The following is a 13,633-nucleotide window of genomic DNA, read 5'->3' on the forward strand; positions in this document are numbered from 1 at the left end:
CACCAATGAAGTCCTCTGTAGAGATGGTGATGGTCTGCAGAGCGGGGTACACCGGAGAGGTCCTCAGTAGGTATGGTAATGGTCCGCAGAGCGGGGTACACCGGATAGGATCCTTGGTAGAGATGGTAATGGTCCACAGAGCGGGGTACACCGGAGAGGTCCTCATTAGATATGGTAATGGTTCGCAGAACGGGATACACCGGAGAGGTCCTCAGAAGAGAAGGTAATGGTGCACAGAGCGGAGTACTCATGGCTGTAGTAGCGATGGTTCCAGGGAAGCCCCGGGGAATGGGGCAGGCAGAAGTCCCAAAGCATTAGGCCCTCCGAGGAGCAGATAGCCAGAGACGAAAGAGAGGCTGTCGAGGAGCAGGTTCCCTGGATGTCTCACACCATGGAAGGAGAAGCTGGAATGAAGGATCCTTCAGTGAGCAAAGCGGAATTAGCAAGAGGGAACTCATTGCCAAGTCGTAGGAGGCAGGGCCAGCTGGCTTAAATGTGCAGGAGGATTGGCGTCATCAGGAGGGAACGCCCCCGAGGTTCCCGCCATGACGTGCTTAAGACTGACCCATGTGTGCCTAAGTGATTCCGAAGGCAAGATGGCGGTCTGAAGCATCCATGCCACCCTGGGAGGCCTGGGAGAGGTAGGCAGGCTGGCGATGGCTGGCTGAGGCCGCAAGTCTTCCCAATAGAGTTGGGGATGTGAAGAAAGATGTGAGCAACAGCGGTCGCAGCCATCTGCAACCGACGGGCATAACATCTGGGATGCGGTAATCCAAAAGAGCTGTATGTAATGGGCATTGAAAGACTAATGTTCATGAACTGGGAGAGGGACCTTGGGCTGATAGTGTCTGGCAATCTGAAGGTGGTGAAGCAATGTGAGAAGGCGACAGCCTAAAGCTTGAAGAATGCTGGGCTGCATAAGGAGAGGAATAATCAGTAAGAAAAAGGAGATGGAGTTGCCCTTGTACAAGTCCTTGGTGAGGCCTCACCTGGAGTACTGTGTTCAGTACTGGAGCCCTTATCTCAAAAAGGATTGATACAGGATGGAGGCAATCCAAAGAAAAGCAACCAAAATTGTATGGTGTCTGTATTGGAAGACTTATGAGGAGAGGCTGAACGATCTGCATATTTATTTATTTATTTGTGTGTTTTATATACCGTCAATCCATGTGAAAATCATTAGATCATAACGGTGTACAGGTTTGACATTCATAAATAAATAATGAGAACTGAGGTAGGCATATTTACAGGTAGTAAACTAGGGAAACATTTAGAAACAGAAGGAGCATATCAAAGACCGATACAATTAAGGAAAGACATAGTCTGGCAATAGAAGGGTCAAGGGTAGGGGGAATTGGTCAGGACAGTTCAGGTTATCAGATTCATGGTGAATTGGAGTTTTCAGTCAGATAATAGGCATTTGTGAATAGCCATGTTTTTAGCTCGATCTTAAATTTTTTCAAGTCTGTTATTGTTCGCAGTCCTCTGGCATAGAGGTTTGCATATGTACACCCTGGCAGACAGGAGGTACAGAGGAGATATGATACAGACCTTCAGAAACCTGAAAGGTTTTAATGATGCACAATTTTCAAACCTTTTCAGTTGGAAAGGAAACAGTGCAACTAGGAGTCACAAAATGAAACTCCGGCGGGGGGGGGGGGGGGGGGGGGGGGGGGGGGGGGACTCACAACCAGTGTCATGAAATATTTCTTCATAGAAAGGGTGGTGGATGACTGGAGTGTCTTTCTGGTGGTGAACACAAAAACAGTCAAAGAATTCAAAGGGACTTGGGATAAACACTGTGGATCCCTAAAGGCTGAAGGACAGAAATGAAGAAAAGGTTGCTTGGGGGTAACCTGTTCAGTGATGAATACTACCTTTAACAATATGCATGAGGATTACTACCCTTAGGGGTAGATTTTGAAAAACTGAGCGATCGTGTACTTTTGTTTGCGCAGCAGGCGCAAACAAAAGTACGCTGGATTTTATAAGATACGCGCGTATCTTCTAAAATCCTGGATCGGCACGCGCAAGGCTGCCGATTTTGGGCAGCCGGCGTGCGCCGAGCCGCGCAGCCTGCCTCTGTTCCCTCCGAGGCCGCTCCGAAATCGGAGCAGCCTCGGAGGGAACGCTCTTTCGCCCTCCCCTCACCTTCCCCTCCCTTCCTCTACCTAACCCACCCCCCCCGGCCCTATCTAAACCCCCCCCTACCTTTATCCATGGATTTACGCCTCCCGGAGGGAGATGTAAATCCATACGCGCCAGCGGGCTGCTGGCGTGCCGAGATCAGACCTGGGGGCGGTTCCGGAGGGCGCGGCCACGCCCCCAGAACGCCCCGGCCCGAAACCATGCCCCCCGGGCCCGCCCCCGAAACGCCGCGCCCCGCCCCTAAAATGACGCGTCGTTCAGCCCCGCCCCCGACACGCCCCCTTCCGAAAACCCCGGGACTTACGCGAGTCCCGGGGTTCTGCGCGCGCCGGCAGCCTATGGAAAATAGGTGCACCGGCGAGCAGGGCTTTGAAAATCCGCCCGTTAACCAATAAGCCTTGATGATTTTGACACAACTGCTCTCCACTTTGAAATCGCTCTCTGCTTTGACAGTGAGGGGTGAAAAGGGGAATTGGATTCAGAGGACATCCAACATGGGTCCGAACTTTTACAGTCTGGGGTACTGATATCCAGACATAAGGGAAAAAGAAAAGGACTGCTTCGACAGCCAAGTTCAAAAGCAAAGCACGTCAAGCAGCATTGTCTGAATTTTCAAGATGGCTCCTCACCCAGTAAAAATGTTGCTTTGTTAATATATAAGGCTTGGGGGTAAACTGCACAGAGTGGCAATTACTACTCTGAATAGAAACATGGGGGTAACCTGCATGGAGTGGCAGTTGCTACCATAGAAAACTTGCTGGACAGACTAGATGGATCATTTGGTCTTTTTCTGCCCTCAGTACTATGTTACTGTTTTACTGTCTAAATGATTTTCAGAAGGCTGTGCTAATGAGAAGCTAGCCAGAGTTGAAGTAGATAAAGCATTAGGGCTGGATTGAATACATCCAAGGTTTTTAAAGAACCTTAAAGAAGTTCTGGCAGATCTGCTAGCTGACCTTTAATGCTTCTTTAGAGTTGGGAGTAATTCCAGAGGAAGTGACACAGGTGGATATGGTTCCTCCTCACAAAAGTTTATGTAAGGTGTAGACTGAGAACTGCAGAACAGAGGATAGTGCAGTTTCTGGAATCTAATGAATTACTTGAGACGTGGCAGCAAAGTTTTTACCAGCGGTAGGTCTTGTCAGTCTAATCAATTTCTGTGATTGGGTGCCTGGAGAGTTGGATCAGGGGAGAGTATTAGAGGTAGTGTACTTGGATTTCAGTAAGGCCTTTGACACAGTTCCACATAAGTGACTTAAAAAGAAACTGGTCACCCTTGGTATGGGCCCCTAAGTGACCAAGTTCACTCCCAGTGATGTGCCGCAGAGATTATTCCTTGGACCAGTTATTTTCTACATTTTTGTAAGTGATATTGTGGAAGGACTACTGGGAAAGGTTTGCCTTTTTTGTGGATGATACCAAAATCTGCAACAGGTAGACAACCAGGAACATGTGGAAAACATGAAGAGGGATCTAGCTAAGCTTGAGGAATGATCTAGAGTCTGGCAACTAAGATTTAATGCTAAAAAAACAAACCCTACAGTCATGCATTTAGGATGCAAAAAAAAAAAAAAGGGGAGTGGTAAAGTATAAGGAGAAAAATTCTTCTAAGTACAAAAGAGCGAGATCTGGGGGTGATTGTATCTAATCATTTCAAGGTGGCTATACAGTTGGGTAAGGTGACAGCAAAAGCCAGAAAAATGCTTGGGTACATAGGGTCAGGGGAGGTGATATTGCCCCTGAATCAGTCCCTGGTGAGACCTCATATGGAATACTGTTATAATTCTGGAGAGCGAGCATTTGAAAGAATATAAACTGGATGGAGTTAGTCCAGAGGATGGCTACTAAAATGGTCAGTGATCTTCATTCTAAAGGATTTAAACATGTATACTCACGATAAAGGGTGAAGTTGGGAAGATATGATAGACACATTTAAATACCTACAAGGTTTCCATGCACAGGAGACGGGTCTCTTTCAATGGAAAGGAGGTTCTAGAAGGAAGGTTCATGAGATGAGGGTGAAAGGAGGTAGAGTGAGGAGTAATTTAAGGAAATATTTCTTTACAGAAAGAGTGGTGGATGCATGGAACAGCCTCCCAGTAGAGATAGTAGAGACAAGGACAGTACCTGAGTTCAAGAAAACGTGGGATAAACACAGGGGATCTCTGAGGGTGTGATAGAGAATGTAGGGGTGAGCAGTTGGAATGGTCAGGGAGATTAAATAAATCATGTGGTCTGTTTCCCCTATTCTGCCTAAATGCACTTTTTGCATGTAAAACATTAGCCATTTATTACAAATAGGGACAGTCTGGGTGTGCTTATGTGTTAGAAGATAGTTTTTCTATTTTTTTCTCAAGCATAAAACAGTTTTATAACAGTTTTTAAGTTTTCAAAATCGCACCCATAGGAAGTAAAGGGAACTGCAGGGCTGTGGCACTACTCAGGGCTATACTTACCGCAGTCTGGAGCAGGAATAAATATATTCGTGTCTGGTGATTCTGGTATGCAGGTAAATGAGTGAATAGGTGAAATAGCAAATCTTTGGGCAGAGTAAGGTCATTAATGGAATGATGATATTTCCTTCTCTTTATGCTCTGAATATCTTTTTTTCAGATTGATTGAATATTTTTTTTGTGCTGAATTTTTCAAGAATAGTTTTTTTTTTTTGCCTTCTTTTTCTTATGGGAGGAGGGGGGGGGGGGGTAGAGGGAGATGAAGGGGATTGGGCCTCGTAGTTTTCTCTTGCTCTTTTGGGCATCCATTTCATTTAGAACCAAGATTGGGATCTGGTGTCATAAATCTTTATTTGCAACTTCCTGTAGATTTTTTCCTCTGTTTTTAAATATTCCCTCACAACTCATTTAGCCCAGTCATTGCAGCAACTGTGTTCAGGCTGGGGCCATGCATCAGGGTACCTTCTGGAACCCTGCAATCATAGGCCTTAAGTCCAGCCACTAAGTTTCACCACTGTGAGATGGCTGGGATTCCCTCCCCAAGGGACTGTGAAGGCTACCTCTGCAGTATCCTCAGCCCTGACTCAGAACTAGAACACCTCATAGCAGTGCACAGCACTGCCACCAGGTTAGACCCAGGTCTATTTCCTTTTGCAGCCATTGCTATTTGGCAAAACCCAATTACATCCCACTGTTTGGTCTCCAGAAGACAAACAAAATTTGGATATGTGAGGTAAGAAAAAAACCTAATATAGTAGGGGTTTCCTTTATAGAAAATACTTTGCCGAAATAACATTTTTGTATGTAGTATCACATTTATAGAATTATGAAAGTTAAAAGTATTCTTGGGAGTCATAATGTCTAACTAATTATTTGAACTGATATACTCAGTAATATAGTAACATAGTAAATGAGAGCAGATAAAAACCTCATATGGTCTATCTTGTCTGCCCAGCAATTTGTTTGTTATAGTAAATGCCGCTTCTTGCAGGTTACTCCCATGTCTTCTGTTAAGGTTTGTAACTGCTGCTCCATGCAGTGTCCTCATGCAAAAATGTTAAACCTAACGTTAATCCAACTATATATAGACAGACCCTCTATTCATGCTCATATCTTCACAAATGTTACTCTATATTTATCAATTATTTACCTTTTTTTTTTTTTAAATTTATTAGCTTTTATATATCGACATTCGTGGGTACATCATGCCGGTTTACAATATAACTGAAAGAGGAAAATACAAAAAACCAGGGTGGGGGAGGGGAGCAGATAAGAAGAGAGGAGGGGCGAGAGAAAAGAGGGAAAAACAGGAAGAGGAGAAAAGGAACAGTACCTGATGGAAAAAAACAGAACATTATATGTAACAAATTATACACTCAAAAAGGGACTGTGTATAACCTTATATACTGTGGATAACCTTATACACTATATATAAATTATACACTCCAAAAAGTATTATATAAAATAATATATATTATCTTTAACTAGTACATACAGAAGATACTATATATGACATTACAAATTATTCGTTCAGAAAGGCAACTAAATATAGTCTAGCAGGTTTGCTATAGGGAAAGGTAGGGGTTAAGGACAGGGGAAGGGGGTATATAAAGGGGTATAAAAGGGTTGCTAAAGGGAAAGGTAGGGTTTAAGGACAGGAAAAGGGGGTATATAAGGAGGTGCAGAGATATGGGAGACAAATCAGAGTACAATTAAAGGAATAAAGGAGAAGGCTATAAGTATGGTAATGACAAGGGCTCTTTCTCTGAAGGAGCAGAGGGAGCAGGGGGACTACATAGGATCCGAGTCAGGGTAGGCCATTTTAAAGAGTCATGTTTTAACCCCTGTTTTGTATTTCTGAATGCATGGTTCTAGTCGGAGCTCAAGTGGCATAGTGTTCACTCAACGCACAATTAAACTCTGGAATTTGTTGCCAGAGGATGTGGTTAGTGCAGTTAGTATAGCTGTGTTTAAAAAAGGATTGGATAAATTCTTGGAGAAGTTCATTACCTACTAATAATTAAGTTGACTTAGAAAATAGCCACTGCTATTACTAGCAACAGTAACATGGAATAGACTTAGCTTTTGGGTACTTGCCAGGTTCTTATGGCCTGGATAGGCCACTGTTGGAAACAGGATGCTGGGCTTGATGGACCCTTGGTCTGACCCAGCATGGCATGTTCTTATGTTCTTACTTCACTTTACTCATTGTTTTTATACATGAAATTGACATTTTACATCATCATCTTATTCTTCTTGAGAACATCTCAAAATGTTTTCCCACACTACCTCATTCATACCCCATTCATACCAACTCATACATTCATCACCATCCTAAAACCCTCATCATAAAACCAAATGCAACCACCCCATAACACATATACCCCCACCCCTGTATTTGCTATACTGCTTCTCTGGCAATCCATCCAATCTTTGCTCTTTCTTTTTCCTCTTTGTAATCCAGTGTAAACGCCGCAATTGTAATTGTTGTTTCAAAGGAGCAAAGTTCCTTCTCAGCAGCTGAATTGTATATTCCTTTCTTCACTTATGTATTAATACTCAAAAAACTGCTTTTCATTCCACCAGCTCTTCACGTATGCAGGGCCATTCTCCAGCCTCAGAATAGAGCCACGTCGCCGAATTCACCAACCCAAAACTTCTTCAAAAAATGGAAAGCCTTCACTGAGCCACACCCGATACCATGGCGTTTCGGCAGCTTGCCTGCCACCTGCCTCAGGGGAAAATTTCCACACCAACTTCGGAGTACAACCGGCTTGTTGGTTCAACTTCCCATGTTATCACAAATCTATTTCCAGTGCGTAACTTTTAAGAGCTGTTTATCAAGATATCCACAGAGCTCAAATGGATCTCTTATCTCAATCTATGGATAAATAGCATAACAATTCAAATTACATCCCCATTCAAAACCCCTCCCCGTAAAAATTCACACTCTTTCGCACTTACCCCCCATGGCTTTTGCTGTAAAACCCGATCACTCCTCATTCATCTTCTTCAGCGGCTATGAGCCCAACCGCTCCTTCCAAGCTTAAATGCACCCTTCCCCCACCCCTCCCCACCTCATCAGGTGGGGAGGGGTGAGGAGTTTGGAAGACGCACCGTCTTCCAAACTCCTCCTAAATGCCTCCCCCGCTCAGTCCTCTCTCCACACAGCTTTCAATCTACAATAGTCCAATGCTATTTTCCTACTTTCATCTAATTCATAGAATACTTCAGTGCCCCTTGAATCTCACCTTAGATCAAAACATCACATTCCATTCTACTTCTTTGTTTAGACCCATTGGACCCACAGTGTTCCATTGGAATATATACCTTTGTTCCTTCATCAAAATCATTTTATTTAAATCTTCTCCTCTCTTTCTTGGTTCTATTTGTTCTAAAGCAGTGAACCTCAAATCCTCCACTCTGTGGTGAGCAACTCCCCAATGGTCTACCAAAGGTGCCTCTGTTTGATTGCATCTGATGCAACTCATGTGTTTTTGGATGTGCGTTTTCAGCTTCCGAATTGTCTTTCCAATGTATCCCAAACCACATGGGCACCATATTAAATATATCACCTTCTCAGATTCACATGTGGTAAATGCTCTTAATTTAAATGGTTGTCTACTTTAAGCATTACCACCTCTCCCTGAAATGATTGAAGACACACATTGCACTGACCACATGGGACATGTCCTTTACGTGTCTCACTCCCTACTCTCACAATGGGGGCTGCTGCATGCACCAAACTGTCTCTGAGATTAGATGCTCTAGAGAAAGCAAACAGGCTTCTCATCAAACACCGGGTGTAACCTCAAAATCCCCCAGTGATCAATGATAGTTTTGCATATCTTCCATGTGTCTGGAGTAAAAGACAACACACACACTAAATTTGACTGCTTCTTCTTTTCCCTAGGTGTCGAGAGTAAATCTCTATTGGCCCATCGTCCCTTTTTCATTGCCTTCTTTAAGACTTTCTTAGGATATCCCCTCTCACTAAATCTCTGAAACATGTCCTGAGCTTTCAACATGTTCTCCGATGTAGATGAGCATAATTTTCTCAATCTAAGAAATTGTCCCGTCAGGATATTTTCCTTCAATTTAACTGGATGGCAGCTTTGGAAATGCAAAAGTGGGTTACGGTCTGTTTCCTTCCTGTAGATTGAAAATGTAAATTTATTCTTCTCAATCCCGATCAGAATGTCCAAAAAATGTATCTCTGTCACTAATTTCAGCTGTGAATCGTAAATTTGGATTCTGTACATACAACCACCCCACAAAACTGTCTATATCTTCCCATGGACCCACCCATATCAGCAAGATATTGTCAATGAAGTGTTTCCATAGCTTAATCCGATCTCTAAACGGAGTGCTCTCTAGAATCTTATCTTCAAAGCAACCCATATAGAGATTAGCTATGTTGGGCGCCATGGAAGCCCCCATGGCTACCCCCTTGACCTGTTTAAAGAACTGATCACCTACGAAAAAGAAGTTTTGTTTCATTGCCCATGAGGTAAGTTCCACTATGAATTCAGTGGGAATCCTAATCCTCCCTTCTTTCATTCTCATATAGTCACATACTATTTCTATCGCTTCTTCCTGCGGTATATTTGTATAAAGCGAAGTAACATCTAGTGTGACCATCCACATATCTACAGGGTTCACTGTGAGTTCTTCCAAAATGTTTATTATGTGCCCGGAATCCCTTATATATGAGGGCAACTTCTCTACAAATGGTCGCAGAAGGCAATCCACAAAGATCGACAACGGTTCTAAAAGGGATCCTCTTGAAGACATAATGGGTCTCCTTGGTGGTTTTTTCAATCTCTTATGGATTTTGGGCAGTAGATAGCAAACCAGCACCACCAGATAATCTACTCTCAAAAATCTATATTCTTTCTGCATGATCCAATTTGCCTTTAATGCCCTATCCAATATTTTGTCAATATCCCTTTTTAATTCCCTAGTGGGATCCCCCTTCAATTCCAAGTAGAAATGCTCATCCGTCACCTGAGAATCAATTTCTGATACATAATCCTCAGAGTTCATCACCACAATGGCACCCCTCTTGTCCGTGGGTTTGATTATAATGTCCCCATAAGACTGTAACAGTCTCATAGCCTTCCTCTCTGATCTGGATAGATTGTCACTCACCCCCCCTATACACTGTTTGGGGGTAATCTCATTAATATCCTTCTCCACTAATGACAAAAATGTTTGAATAACCGGATCAATTGGTCCTGGCGGACACCATACAGACTTGGGACAGACTATTGATTGATCACTATCCTTTGTTTTGTGGTCGCTAAACAACAGTTTCAACCTCAAAGTGCATACAAACTTATGCACTGCTACATGGAGTTTAAATATATCAGTATCAGTGTTCTCCTGCCCTAGCTTGATTGTATCCTGGAATAGAGTCCATCAAGCTAGGGCGAGAGAACATTGTAGAAATCTCATCTTTGTGATACTTTCCTCACTCCAAATGACGTCAAATCTTCACTGAGGTGTACTGTGCTGTTCGTACGTCTCACTCTGCATGAGAAACTGGCCCCAAAAACCTAAACCGCCACCAAAACCTCACCTCCAGTTATTAGCTGGCCTTCCTATAGTGATAGAAATAGTTTACATATAGAGTTCCCAAAATAAAATCTCTTTATGTCAAATAATAGAAAAAAAAAATTCAGTAGTCTATAGTTATATGTTGCCTTTCATCCACTAGATGGCGTATGGATAATGACAATAAATTCTTACTATTGAGTTCTATGTTTATCATTGAGACTTTTCCAGATCAAGATATCACTAATAGGGTAAGAGATTTGAGGGCCATTAGGATGAATGACAGTGTGGCCCAGCCCGCAGCCCAGAAAGGAGAATGGACATGTAAGGGGTATAAAATGCTCCCCTCGAGGATTTTTCAGGAACTGGAGATGGGAAGAGATTAAGGAAGATGGGGAATTTGTAGCAGATTCCACTCCTGGTGGTGCCACTGATTCTGAGAACGAAGGAGCTTTCATGAGCCCTCAAGAAGCTGGAGAAACAAGTCTTGAGAAATAGGAGCCTGGGAGAAGGGAAGCAGGAGTTGTTTGGTGACACAGAACTGGAGCTGTATTGGAAGCCACATGACCTAAGAAAGAGAGTGACTGTTTGGAGCTCTAGTCCAGAGCTCAGGAACTGGATCTTCCTAAAGGCCGGGGGTGTTTTGTCCTGGAGCCAGTCCTGGTGACTGTAAGTAACTGGACTTGAATCCAGTTCTGGGTCCGCAGAGGTTCCAGGGGAAGAAGGAGAGGAATTGGAGTTAAGGAAGTTTTTCTAGGAAAGTGTGATCTGTGAATTTTGGACTTTAAATTAGCTTTCTAAGAAATGTGATTTTTGTGAGCTTGAAGTATTTTTTTAATTTACTCCTTCTAAACTGAACTGTGTACAGTGGTTTTATTTTTGTTGTTATTCTGCTGAACTGGTTAATTGTTTTCCTAGTAAATCATTTTTCTCGGTGCACAATTTCTGGTGTGGACAGCGTGTTTCTGTTGGTGGTATCCTTGGCCTAGTTTGGCCCTGCAAGTGAGCTTGCCCCCAGCCCATGACTAGAAAGAGAGTGTTTCCCCACACTTGCAGAGCTGTACAATTGCTCCCCAGTGCTGGGAAGGTGATCCTCGAGGAAGGAGGGGTTATAAATACAGCCCCATTTTTAGGCCTTCCCTTAAGGAAGGAGCACATTGGATGCCCCTGAGCTGAGGCATAACTTAGTACAGCTGCAGTGGTTCTTCAGGCTAGGAGGGAAGCGGGTGCATAGAGGTCCTTGAGAATCAGGATACCATCAGTCAAATAAAGGCTCCAGTCAAATAAATGTGACCCTCCTTGGTCCAGACTATAACTACCCCTCTGCTTAGGGAAGAGAGTACCACATGAGAAGTTATATTTACTAATATGATTTATCTTCAGATTTGTAGCATGAGTTTGGGGTGAGATGAGGTCCCAGTCACCTTGATACCACAATTCTGTGCCCTTCCCAAACAACCTCTCACGTGTGGCACCACAGACCAAATAAAATCATCACTCCAGAATAAAACAGTAATTAACCCTTTTGCTAGTATTGTGTAAGTAGACAGTAAATCCAACCAGAACATTAAATGGGAAAAGTACAGTAGTGAAATATAATATAAACTTACAGTTTTCTTATTTTAAGTCAAGCAGTGCAAAAATAACACTGGGTATGGCCTGTTAGCCAGGGCAATCAACATACTGATATGGAAATTAAAAAAAATAAGGAATACTAAGAGAGAAAAATTATTTTTACTTCTGAGTACTCAAAAGGGGGCAGGGACACAGATCCACCTCAATGTCACCAATTTGTGAAGGGTGCACTCTGTTTCAAACACAAAATTGTGTGGAAAAAAAATCAAGAAAATTCTGATGTCCCTTTTGATGGTGGAACTGTCTAGATGACAAACCAAATAGATGAGCATTGCAGTGTGTGAAAGGTCTCCCTCTCCTCGGGAGCTTCCCCAAATGATTTACGTGGTACTAAACACAAAGCTGGCCTTGTTTCAGTCTCTTACAGAAAGACCATGGTCCACTAGTTTTTCTTTCTCAGTACTTGCCAGCAAGGGTTGAAAGTCTGAAAAGCTGAAGTAGCTAGGGCTGTGCATTCGTTCCCTACGAATTGGTAATCCGCAACGTATAGGGCCATATTCGTTGTATTCGTGGGGAAGCGAAATGTATCGCGATTCCCTGCGAATACAACGAATCTTCGCCGAATTATTCGGCCGCCTAAAGGAGCCAATTTAAACAACCCCCCCACCCTCCTGACCCCCCCCCCCAAGACTTACCAAAACTCCCTGGTGGTCCAGCGGGGTGTCCGGGAACCATCTCCTGCACTCACACCCTCGGCTGCCGGTATTCAAAATGGCGCCGATAGCCTTTGACCTACTATGTCACAGGGGCTACCGGTGCCATTGGTCAACCCCTGTCACATGGTAGGAGCAATGGATGGCCGGCGCCATCTTGTGCTCCTGGACCTCCTGTCAGATGAACTCCTCTCTTCCTGGCTCCAACGTCTGGCTGCCCCCCACCCCGCACACACAGACTGAGCCAGCCAAATTGCTCCTTTTTTTAACCTTAAATGGTCTCCCAGCATTTCTTTGGCTTCCTCCTCTGCTGGCTATGCTGTTCTCTGGGTAGGCTAAAGAGTATGGCCCTTTTCCCAACTTGATAACACTGTGACTGCTGGATGCTGGCTCTTGCAGGTCAGTTGTTATTCACAGGAGAGTACACGTGGGTTTTGATGTATTTTTATATTTCTTCACCTCGGTTATGGTGGCTTGCAGTCTCTGCAGGTTTGAAAACCCCTTTTTGACAGGTCCAAAACACATCACTCAGATTCAGATGCCGCTCTGTCCACATTCTAAAGCTCCAACCCATGATAAGCTCGTGGGGGCAGGAATCTGGTTTATAGTAGCTTGCTACATAAAAATCTCCAGAAAGTCCAGCAAAATGCATAAAACAATGGGGACAGGTGCTTCCTGGTCCCTATCAGGGAGCCGTTCTCCACTGCTCAAGGACAAGGGTCCACCCCCGAGCGCAACAGCTGCAAGTGGTGCAAGTAAGCAAAAAGGAGGTGAAATTGCTGAGCAATCTGTCCAGGAGAGGAATTAAATATCATGTGGAGTGGTTTGGCTTTGCTCTATGTGCAGGGAAAGTCCCTAATTTTGATTAAAAAAAAAAAAAAAAAGTCCCTGCAGATCACCCAATTCAGTGTATTGCATTGGATATGATGTAGAGTTTTTATGAATTGCTGTGTTTTTGACATTTGTACCTTGCCTTGAGCCATCTTGGAAAGATGAGTAATAAATCTAGAAAGACAGAAAGAGAGAAGAAATAAAAATTGGAATTCTCACTCCTGCCCAGAACATGCCTGACACCGCACCTTTAATATATGTATTTTTTATTTCATTATTGCCCCATGAAAAATTACCCACAGAGAATTGCCTTGTTTCTTCCACCTCTCCGGTCTTGTCACAGGAATGCCTCTTAAT

The 13,633-nt window shown here is 43.6% G+C and overlaps 1 protein-coding gene across 2 annotated transcripts in view; it reads left to right on the plus strand.

Annotated features, from left to right (window-relative positions):
* Positions 1-13,633, plus strand: part of SLC35F4 (solute carrier family 35 member F4) — a 293,474-nt gene that overhangs the window by 211,486 nt on the left and 68,355 nt on the right. Inside the window, exon 1 of one of the 2 annotated variants that reach the window (XM_029598235.1) lies at positions 5,241-5,334. The exons of the other annotated variant lie outside the window; for it this stretch is intronic. The gene's annotated coding sequence lies outside the window, so the exon portion shown is untranslated. Of the gene's footprint in view, positions 1-5,240; positions 5,335-13,633 lie in introns of those variants that run through there. 2 annotated transcript variants of the gene reach the window in all.

The sequence above is a fragment of the Rhinatrema bivittatum genome, chromosome 4, assembly GCF_901001135.1.
Source record: "Rhinatrema bivittatum chromosome 4, aRhiBiv1.1, whole genome shotgun sequence".
NCBI classification, from domain to species: domain Eukaryota; kingdom Metazoa; phylum Chordata; class Amphibia; order Gymnophiona; family Rhinatrematidae; genus Rhinatrema; species Rhinatrema bivittatum.